Genomic DNA, 11,986 nt, shown 5'->3' on the forward strand with positions numbered 1-11,986 from the left:
ACTCTGCATCTCTGTGTTTGATGTCAAAGCACTCTTCAGATCTCCAACTCCTTTCAGCTTTGTTGACTGCAACACACTTTTTTCTCTTGGACTGGTTCCACTCCCCCTTAGCAGCTTTCCTTGGCAGGTATCCTAAGGCTCTGGCATCTCTAACATCTTGGGATCTCCAAGGCAATCCAAGCTTCAACTTCACAGTTTCACACAATGGCCTCTCTAAGCCTTCATTCAGGGACACCCCGACACATGCCTGGCCTCAGTGGCTTTCCTTAGTCGTGGGGCCAAATTCCATAGCCCCTTTCTTCTATCCTTAACTTTAGAACCATGTGGCCAAAGCTTCGAAGTTCTGCTGCTTATTGGGGTTGGAACATGGCCCTGTCATTCAATTACATCTTCAACTTTCTTGTTTTCGATAGTTAGACTAGTCTGGCCTCAAACTCAGAGATCCACCAGCCTCTGCCTTCTGAGCACTGGAATTAAAGGTGTGCACCACTACACTCAGCTCTAAGCTTTTCTTTAATTCCTTTTCACAAGTTGGAAACTTAGCTGGGTGGAATCTTGCCCTGAGGTTACCACTCCCTCTATCCCATTTCTTCATCTGTTTATCTCTTGAACACAGGATTTATTAGCTCTGGTCTACTTTCTGGTGTCCCATTTCTCAATCTGTACTTTTTTTTTTTTTTTTTTTGAGACAAGTTTTCTCTATTTAATAGCTCTGGCTTCCTGGAACTCAATTTGTAGACCAGGCTGGCCTGGAACTCATAGAGATTCCACCTGCCTCTGCCTCCGGAGTGCTGGGATTAAAGGCATATGCCACCTACATTTTGTATTTTTATTGGCTCAGCTTGCTCTTCTTCATTATAAATCTTTGTCAGAGTTACCACTAATAACCACATGACAGAGTACTCTACTAGGCTGTTTTGAGATTTCCTCTTTAATCCAAAACTCTTCACTTTAGCTTCAGGCAGACTTTTTGGGTGAGGGCAAAAAAGCAGCCACATTCTTCACCAAAATATCACAAGACTGGTCTCTAGGCCACATATTAATATTCTTCTCCTCTGAAATCTCTTGAGCCAGTGCCCTCCCACCCCAGTTCAAATCACTCTTTGCACCACTGTTTCCCATGTTCCTACTAGTATGACCAATTAAAATGCTTAAAGCATTCCACTGCTTTCCTAACTCGAACTTCCAAAGTCCATATTTCTCCAATCAAAAACATGGTCTACCCAGTCCCTTGTTCCAACTTCTGTCTTATTTAGGGTTCCTACTGCTGTGAAAAGACACCATGACCACAGCAACTCTTATAAAGGAGAGCATTTATTTTTTTATTTTTTTATTTTTTTTTTTTGGTTTTTTGAGACAGGGTTTCTCTGTGTAGCTTGCGCTTTTGGAGCTCACTGTAGCCACTGCCTCGAACTCACAGAGATCCGCTGCTCTGCTCCGAGTGCTGATAAAGTGCGCACCACGCCCAAAAGGAGAGCATTTAATGAGACAGCTCACTAATAGTTCAGAGGTTCAGTCCGTTATCATCATGGTGGGGCATGGCAGCATTCAGGCAGACATGGTGCTGGAGAAGTAGCTGAAAGTCCTGTTTTTTTTTTGTTTTTTTTTTTTTTAATATTTATTTATTTATTATGTATACAGTGTTCTGCTTGCATGTATCCCTTCAGGCCAGAAGAGGGCACCAGATCTCATTACAGATGGTTGTGAGCCACCATGTGGTTGCTGGGAATTGAACTCAGGACCTCTGGAAGAAACAGCCAGTGCTCTTAACCTCTGAGCCATCTCTCCAGCCCTGAAATTCCTATTTCTTGCAGGCAACAGGAAGTGGTCTGAGGCGCTGGATGTGGATTGAGCATATATGAGACCTCAAAGCTCACCTCCACAATGACATACTTCCTCCAACAAGACCACACTTACTCCATAAGGTCACACCTCCTAATAGTGCCACTTCCTTTGGAGGCCATTTTCTTTCAAACCACCACAAAGTTGAAACCCTCCTTCCTCCACCCCCTGAATACTAGGGTAACAGGCATGGACCCCCGTCCTTTGTTTGTGTTTGACATGTCCTTAAGTGTCCAACAACAAATGTTCTGTGTCAGCATTGTTCCTGTCTGAATTCCTTGAGGAAAGGGTCATCAAGTCTGTTTCTGTAGCTCTTTTATTCCCTTGTCTGGCTCTGTCAATGAAAAAAATAGTAGTTCTGGGGGTACTACTAAATAGCTCAGTGGTTTGATCGCCAGCACCACAAAAAACTTACATGATACATACAGGCTAGATTGAAGTTTTCTTTTTCTGTATAGTTTCCTATTTTGGTGCCTGTGTTTTTATGGTATTATTTTATTTACTTATTTGTTCACTTATTTTTTTGAGGCATTGTCTTCTAGTGAGAGACTTTGTCTCAAAGGAATGGATAGCTTTTCTGTGGCTGACACCTGAGGTTATCTTCTGGCCTCCATGTACACTTTTATACACTGGCACCCAAACACATATGTGCTCATATATACACAAATATACCCACACATACTTGTACATATAGGCAAATCCTGGACAGAGAGGGTTGAGGGTAGTGGCAGACATCTGTAATCCCAGTATTTGAGATGTGAAGGGAGGAAGTTTGTGAATTTGAGGTCAGTCTTTGCACACACCACCCACCCCCATGGTGATAAACAGGAAAGAAGCTAGACTGAGCCACCTCTGCTGAGTATCACCTATGTGAGGCTCTGCCGGTTTTCCTTATGAATACTCATATCTAGGACCTTGCATAACCAGTTTTCCATGATGTGATATATCCAGAGCACATTTGAACTGTGTAGTAAAGCTTTACCCAAGGATATTACTGCCTTTTTATAGGTCTAGAGTCATAGTTTCTTTGAGACTTGAGATCTGTGCCCTCTTTTACCTCCTCCTCCTCCTTTTTTCTTTGCTTTTTGTTTTGTTTTTTTGACACAGGGTTTCTGTTTAGTCCTGGCTTCTTTTTTTGTGGACCAGGTTGGCCCTGAATTCAGAGATCCACTTGTTCTGCTGGAATTTAAAATAGGGTCTTGAGAGATGGCTCAGCAGTTAAGAGCATTTGGTGCTCTTGAAGAAGACCAGAGTCCAATTCCCATCACGAAGGCTTATGATTATAACTCCAGTTCTAGTGCATCTGATGCCCTCTTCTGGCTTCTGTGGGCATCATGCACACTTGTGGTACACAGACCTAGATGTAGGCAAAACACCCATATGCAGAGCATAAAAAATTTAAACTTTTTAAAATAAAAAATAGCGTGTCAGGTTGAACCCTTTTCATGTTGTACCATTCTCTTTTTGCTCTTAAAAATAGCATTATTTAGTCCTGTATGAAAATTGACAATTTCATACATGTATATAATATATTTTGATCATATTCCCCCCTCTACATTATATCATTGTGATAATGATTCTTGTGTTTGTATTTTCCTTCTCTGAGAACTGTATTTAGAAGGACCCACCTCATTAATTTAGGGCAACCCTTCTCACCTCCTCCACTTGTTTCTTTCTACTGGGTATTGAACCTAGAACTAACTCTACTGTTGAGATCATATTCCTAGCCCATTTCTTGTTTTAAAGTAAATTGAGTAGGAATGTTAACCACCCCCAAATTTCAACTTTTTTTTTCCTTGGAGAAAAAAGTTTCTTGATGTTTAGTCCAGGCTGGTATTGAATGTCATGATCTTGCTGCTTTTGCCTTTTGCATAATGAGATTATAGGCAAGCACCACCATGCTTGGCATGCAGTTTTAATTCTCTCTGTAGCATTCATTCCCCTTGCTTTACAGCATTTATAGTTTCTGGGGATTAGAGCTTGGATATCTCTTGGGGGCTATTAGTCATCTACCACAGTATCTCATTAGGAAAACATTTTTGAACATATTCCCCTGTGCTACTATTAATTCATGATTAAATATTAGTAAAGCTTGGGCTGGAGAGGTGACTCAGTGGTTAAGAGAGCTTGCTGCTCCTGTAGAAGACCTGACTTTGGTGTGCTCACATGGAAGTTCACAGTTGTCTCTAATTCCAGTTCCAGGGATTCAACACCTGCTTTTGACCTCTACAGGCTCCTGCATACATATGGTGCACACATATAACATGTTGGCACACACACTTACACATAAAATAATTGTTAAAATACTATTAAAGTTAAATTTCTCTCTCTCTCTTTTTTTTTTTTTTTTTTTTTTTTTTTTTTTTCGAGACAGGGTTTTTCTGTGTAGTTTTGCGCCTTTCCTGGAACTCACTTTGTAGACAAGGCTGGCCTTGAACTCACAAAGATCTGCCTGCTTCTGCCTCCCGAGTGCTGGGATTAAAGGTGTGCACCACCACCACCACCACCACCACCACCACCACCACCACCCGGCTAAATTTCTGTCTGTAAAAATTAATTTTTACATAAACGTTTTAATTTTTCTGCAATAGCTCTAACAGATGATCTTGGTCCCTTCCCCTGCTGGAGGCTTATAGGGCCTAGGAAAGGTCTTGTCTTGGAATAAGAATTTTAAATTTTAATTAAATTTGGTAATTATTTACTGAACACTAACAATGAACCAGGCTACTGGTCTAGGTTGGGTTAATTACTGTAGCGAACAAGGTCTCCTAGCCTTAAAGGTGTGTTTCTTATTCCTGTCCTGGTGTGGTGAGGTTGGGTGGAAGTACTCCTTTTCTTCTAGGACAAAACCTCAGATTCCTCCCCTGGGTCTTTGCATCTGCTGATGGATGGAGAAAGCTTAGAGGGTGGTGCTAGTTGTTCTGGGATAGGCATAGGTATGGCACAATCTGTCCATGTACCATGGTGATGACCAGGTGTGGTGGAAACTGGAAATGTCCACAGCAGAAGGAAAAGTGAAGCAGCCTGATGAAGAAGTGGACATTCTTGTCCACTGACAGGATCTCTGACCTGGAGAACCTTGTGACATAGTAAAAAGAGCTAGGTATATATAAAACATGAAGTAGAAGGCAGAGCCTGCAAGTTCTTCATTAGAGGCTCCAGAACAGACACGTGTGTATGCGTGTGCGAGCGTGCGTGCATGCGTGCGTGCGTGCATGTGTGTGTGTGTAGAGAAGAGAAAGGGTAACTTTGATGGGAAAGATTTAAAAAAATAGTTGGAATTACATCTCTGAATAGATATAATACACAGCTTGGAAAGGCAGTTTAGATTATGTGTGTGGAGGGAAGCACTGGGGATTGAAACTAGGACCTTGCACACGAGTCTGCATCCCCCAGCCCTCTTTTTAAAAGAGATTTACTGTGTATGGGTGTCTTACTTAAATGTATGTCTGTGCATCGTGTGCATACAGTGCCCATAGAGTCCAGAGAGCGGCCTCAGAGCCCCTGGGATTAGAGTTATGGACAGTCCTATGGGGTTGGGAACCCTGGAACCTTTGGAGAAGCAGCTCATGCTCTTAAGTGCTGAGTATCTCTAAAGCCCCAACATTTCTCTCTTATTTTTATTTTGAGACCCAATCTCAGTAAGTTGTCTAGGATGGACTTCAAATAACTCTGTTCATTGAATTTACAGTCCTCTTGCCTCAGCTTTCCGAGTAGCTGAGATTTCAGGCTGGTGCCCCAAGGTTCAACCAATTCACGGAATTTAATGATATAATATGTGACCATGCTCTAGCACACCATTCAAAGAGATTCTCCTGCGTCCACATCCTGACTGGATGTGCCACCACTCCTGGTTTGTTTGTAGATGTTCTTAGTTCTTAACTGAGTTTTTAAGGATTGGTAGAATTTCAGAAAAACAGGTTTCAGAAATACTTATTCAAGAACAGTGTAAAAGTTTGAGAACTCTGAACATGTGTAGGAGTGGCAGGTTATATAACTACAATAAAGAGAATGCGGGTGGATGTGATAGGAGATAAGAAGCTGAGCCAGAACATTCAGACCTTTTGTACTTTTTTGTTTGTTTACTAGTTTCTTGTTTTTGGTCTTTGGAGACAGAATCTCACATTGTCAATGCTGGCCCTAAACTTTCAGTGGACCTGAGAATAACCTTGAACTGTTGTCCTCTGAGTCCACCTCCCAAGGGCTGAGGTTGTAGGTGCGTGCCACCATGCCCAGCTCTTTCAGACCTTTGAGTAACACGTTGAGGAATTTGGACTGCAATCAGGTCCTGTAAAGCTTCCAGTAACCAGAAGCTCAGTAAGGAAAGGGCTGGGTTTTGTTCATCCCTATATCTTTGGATTATTTATTTGTTTTAATTTTTATTTTATTTTTTATTTATTTTATATGTATATGTGTTTTGCCAGCATGTGTGTATGTTTTGCCGGCTTATATATAAATTATCACATGTATGCAGTGTCCACAGAGGGCAGAAGAGGGTGTTGGATTCCTTATAACTGTAGTTATAGAAGATTGTGATGCTGGGAACTGAATCTGGATCCTCTAGAAGAGCAACCACTGGTCTTAACCACTGGGCCATTTCCCCAGCCCCAATAAAAACTCTTTCAAAAGAAATAAGGTGGAGATTGATAGGAGACCTTATTTTGACCTCTGATCTCTGTCTGTGCATACATAGAATAGTTAGTGTACCTGTGTATACACACACACACCCCAAAAGTAAATATAAAATACCAATTCTCTTCTCAATATTAGTCAATATATAATGTAAAACTAAAAATAGGGAAATTGAGCCATCACTAAATTTTTAAGCACTTACCTAAGAACACACTCCCAAAGCCAGGAATGGTGTACGCCTTTAATCCCAGCACTTAGAAGGCAGAGGTAGGCGGATCTCTGGGAGTTCAAGGCCAGCCTGGTCTACATAGTGAGAACCAGGACAGCCAGGCTACATAGTGAGAATGTCTTAAAGAAAAGAACACACTTCCATCCTGAGTAAAATAAGTAATGCTAGCTGGCAAGATTGAGGTGGGAGGGGCTGGAGAGATGGCTCAGAGGTTAAGAGCACTGCTTGCTCTTCCAAAGGTCCTGAGTTCAATTCCCAGCAACCACATGGTGGCTCACAACCATCTGTAATGAGATCTGGTGCCCTCTTCTGGCCTGTGGGGATATGTATAGACAGAACAATGTATACATAATAAATAAATAAATCTTTAAAAAAAAAAAAAGATTGAGGTGGGAGTGGGAAGTCATTGGGAAGCTAGGTGTGGTGGCACAGAAGGAGCATGAGTTCAAGGTCACCCTCAGCTATACTGTATGTTCAAGGCCACTCTGGGCTACATAAGACCTTTTCTCAAACAACAAACAAAACAAACCCTAAAGCAAAGAGAAATGGTGGAAGGAGGGGAAGAATGAATCAGGAAGAAGTGTAATATTTATTTATTTTTTTTTGGTTTTTCGAGACAGGGTTTCTCTGTGTAGCTTTGGTGCCTGCCTGTCCTGGATCTCACTCTGTAGACAAGGCTGGCCTCGAACTCACAGAGATCCTCCTGCCTCTGTCTCCCGAGTGCTGGGATTAAAGGTGTGGGCCACCACCGCCCGGCTTAGTGCCTCCTTTTTGAGACTGGTCTCACCAAGTTAGTGCCTCCTTTTTGGGTCTCACCGAGTTAGTGCCTCCTTTTTGAGACTGGTCTCACCAAGTAGCTCACACTGACCTCAGACTTAAGCCCTACTGCCTCAGCCGAGTGCCGGAACTGCAGGTGTGCGCTGCCGTACCTCGTTTGCTTCTCAAGCTTTAATGTGGAAATGAACTTGTTTTGACTGTTTTGTTCTGTTTTGTTTGAGACAGGGTCTCACAGCACAGGCTGGCCTTTAAGTTGCTGTGTACAAAAGGATGACCTTGAACCCAGATCCTCTTGCCTTTACCTCTTGGATACTGGCATTATAGGCATATATGTATCTCATACACAGTTTATGTATATGTTAGGCAAGTATTCTACCAACCAAACTGTGATCCCAGCCCTACGATGCCATTTTGAATGTGGCAGTGGTAGTCATCTGTGTAAGGAATGCGGCAGGAAAGGTCAGGTAGAAAAGCAAAGCGGTGTGGCACAACTGTGATATAGTGATGCCAAAGGGCTGGAAAAGAAAGAGACAGGAAACTATCATATGACGTCTGTGCCTGTCTGGATGTGCTGTGTACCTCTGTGAATAGTAAAGTTTTAGTGCCTGGCTTCTTTATAAATATTATTTAAATAAGTCAAATGCATCTTGGCTTCCCAGCCTTGTACCTGTCTCAAAATATTCTGTCTATTTCTTTGTGCCTTTTTGAGACAAGGTCTCATTATATAGTACTGGTAAAAATGTTCTTTTCTTGCTGGGCTTGCACACACTTTTAATCCCAGCACTCAGGAGGCAGAGACAGGTGGGTGTCTGAGTTTGAGACCAGCGTGATTTACAGAGTGAGTTTCAGGACAGCCAGAACTACACAGAGAGACCCCATCTTGAAAACAAACAAAAAGTTCGTTCTTATAAAACATTTACTAATTTGGTGATTATTACTTTTCACTCAGTAAATGCTTATATAGAACACATTATGTGTTCATCACTATACATGGAAGCAAATGAAGTAGGATCTGTACTCTCTTAAAGATATAGTTATTATGAGTATTAGTATTGTGTATGTATCTATGATGGGGTGTACATATGGAAGCCAGAGGGCAACTAGTTCTTCCCTCTTTGTGTGGGTTCCAAGGATAGAACTCAGGACATCAGGCTTTCAAAGCATGTGTTGTACCTGTTGAGACATCTTACTCAAGATCTGCACTTGCTTTCTTGCTTGCTTGCTTTTTTAAATCTTATAAAACATTTATTCATTTCCTTTGTGTGTGTGGGAGGAGGTGAGGGTAAGTGCCATGGTACTCATGTGGAGGTCAGAGGACAACTTGCAGGAGTCTCTTCCTTCCTTTCACCATATTGATCTTGGAGATAGAACTCAAGTTGTTAAGCTTAGTGGCAAGCGCTTTTACCTGATGAGCTATCTCACCAGTCCAAGCTCTGTCCTCTCAAAAGCTTATGTATATTCCAAGTGGGGGATCAGTGATGTTAAAGAATAACTATACTTTTTAGTGAGTATCATGATCATTTCCTCTTCAAAGTGGCTGTAGGAATTAAGCAATAGTAATATTCCTATGTGAATAAAACAAATACACAGTAATGATGATGATGATGATGATAAATAAATGAATGAATAAATAAGTAAATTTAAAAACAGAGGTCTTGATGGAATCAGTAGCAGTTTTGATGGAATCAGTAGCAGTCTGGCTCCAGACTCAGATGACTTCACTTAATGCCAACCAGCAGTTATTCAAAGAAGGGGAAAGTGCTGGCAGTACTGTGGGAAGGAGAAGGAAGAGCTGTTATGCTAATCACCTAAGTCAGTCATGGTATCCTTTAGGGAAGATGAAATTTTAGTTCATCTTGGAAGGGTGATTTTCAGGACTGTCTCCGTCACTGAAGGTTTCTGTGGCTGTGAAGAGACACTATGGCCATGGCAACTCTTATAAAGGAAAACATTTCATTGGAGTGGCTCGCTTACAGCTCAGAGGTTGAGTCCATTATCATCATGGTGGGACATAACAGTATGCAGGCAGACATGGTGCTAGAGTCCTATTTCTTGCAGGCAACAGGAAGTGGTCTGAGGCACTGGGCGTGGCTTGAGCATATATGAAACCTCAAAGCCCAACTCCAGTGACACACTTCCTCCAACAAAAAAAAAACAAAAACAAAAAAAAACAAAACAAAACAAGGTGGGAGGAGAGAACTGGCTCCCCAGAAAGTAGTCCTATATCTTTCTTACATGCATTGTGGCATGCATGCACTCACATTCTCTCTCTGTCTCTCTCTCTCTCTCTCTGACACACACACACACACACACACACACACACACACACACATGCACACATGATGGGTAGATGGATGAATGGATGGATGGATAGATAGATGGATGGAATGAATCTTAAAAGATAAAGAGGAACTCAAGGTCACATTCAACTACATACCTGTTGAGGTCAGCATGGGATATATGATCTTGCCTTAAAGGGGAGGGGTGGTGAATTAATAAAGCAGCCAACAGAAGAACAACAACAAAAAAAAAAACCAAACCAACCGGGTGGTGGTCGCCCACGCCTTTAATCCCAGCACTCGGGGAGGCAGAGCCAGGTGGATCTCTGTGAGTTCAAGGCCAGCCTGGACTACCAAGTGAGTTCCGGGAAAGGCGCAAAGCTACACAGAGAAACCCTGTCTTGAAAAACAAAAACAAAAAAACAAAACAAAACAAAAAAAAACAAACCATCATACCTGCTCCACAAGGCCACACCCCTAATAGTGCCATTCCCTTTGAGATTATGGGGGCCAATTACATCCAAACTACCACAGTCACTGTTCTATTACTGTGAAAAGACACCATGACCAAGGCAACTTTTTTTTTTTTTTTTTTTTTTTTTTTTTTGGTTTTTCGAGACAGGTTTCTCTGTGTGCTTTGCGCTTTCTGGAGCTCATTGTAGCCAGGTGCTCGAACTCACAGAGATTCGCCTGCTCTGCTCCGAGTGCTGGATTAAAGCGTGCCACCAACGCCCCCCAACTTTTATAAGAGAAAGCATTTAACTGGGGGCTTGCTTATAGTTTCAGAGGCTTAGACCACTATCATCATGATGGGGAGCATGGTGCTGGAGGAGTAGCTGAGATCTACATCCTGATCTGTACTTAGAGGTGGGGGGAGAGGGAGAGAGGAAAGACTGGGCCTGGCATGAGTTTTTGAAACCTCAAAGCCCACTCCCAATGACACACTTCATCCAACAATGCCAGACTTTTTTTTTTTTTTTTTTTTTTTTTTTTGGTTTTTCGAGACAGGGTTTCTCTGTGTAGCTTTGCACCTTTCCTGGAACTCACTTGGTAGCCCAGGCTGGCCTGAACTCACAGAGATCCGCCTGCTCTGCCTCCCGAGTGCTGGGATTAAAGGCGTGCACCACCACCACCACCACCACCACCCACCACCGCCCTGGCTAACGCCAGACCTCTTAATCCTTCTCAAATAGTACCACTCCCTGGTGACTAAACATTTAAATATGCAAGCCTTTGGAGACTATTCTTATTCAAACCACCACAAGTACAAATATCCAATTCAAGGAGGGCACTTCAACCCTAAATAAATTCCTAGATCATAGAAAATATATCAATATATCTTGGATTACAGGGGCTAGAGAGATAGCTCAGCGGTTAAGAGCACTGACTGATCTTCCAGAGGACCTGGGTTTATTTCCCAGAACCCGAATGGTGGCTTACAACTGTCTGTAACTACAGTTCCAGGGGGCCTAGTACTCTTACACAGGCACACACAGGCAAAACCACCAATGCACATAAAAAAAAAAAATCTGGATTACTATATGAGAGACACTCTGCTAGGTACTAGAAAGACAGATATCTATAAAACTCTAGCATGTTGGCGCACCCTTAATCCGCATCGAGCAGACAGCATCTCGTGATTCAAGCCACCTGCACAAGTGAGCTAGAAAGCGAAAGCTACAAAGAAATCTGAAAAAAAAAAAAAAAAAAACTCTGAATCTTCTACCATGAAGAAACCTGCCAAATGTAGATTGTAATCAGTTTAGAAATGAATGTCAGAGCCAGTGACTGCTCCTGTAATTCACTAGGGAAACTGAAGTAGGATGCCTTTGTGACTAGTTGAGTTCCAAGGCAAACCTGAGATTTATAGTGAGACCCTGTCTCAACTCCCTCCAATATTCCCTTTAATTTCCCTCATATTAGCTTTCTTTTATTTACTTTGGAAACTTTTTGATTGATTGATTGATTGATTCTGGGGATTGAACCCAAAACCTTGTCTTTGCTAGGCAATTGTTCTACCATTGAGCTAAATCTTGGCCTTTAAAAATTGCCAAGACAACTAGTTATGGTAGCACATGCATTTAATCCCAGCACTTGGGAGGCAGAGGCAGGCAGATCTATGTGAATTTGAGGCCAGACTGATCTACAAATTGAGTTCCAGAAACTCTGTCTCGAAAAACCAAAATTAAAAAAAAAAAAAAAAAAAAAGTTGCCAAGCCACTCTTAA

At 42.0% G+C, this 11,986-nt stretch overlaps 1 protein-coding gene across 1 annotated transcript in view; it reads left to right on the top strand.

Annotated features, from left to right (window-relative positions):
- Tesk2 (testis associated actin remodelling kinase 2) overlaps nucleotides 1-11,986 on the top strand; it is a 111,481-nt gene that overhangs the window by 59,741 nt on the left and 39,754 nt on the right. The window lies entirely within an intron of this gene.

This window comes from Peromyscus leucopus, chromosome 2 (assembly GCF_004664715.2).
Source record: "Peromyscus leucopus breed LL Stock chromosome 2, UCI_PerLeu_2.1, whole genome shotgun sequence".
In the NCBI taxonomy this organism is placed as follows: Eukaryota; Metazoa; Chordata; class Mammalia; order Rodentia; family Cricetidae; genus Peromyscus; species Peromyscus leucopus.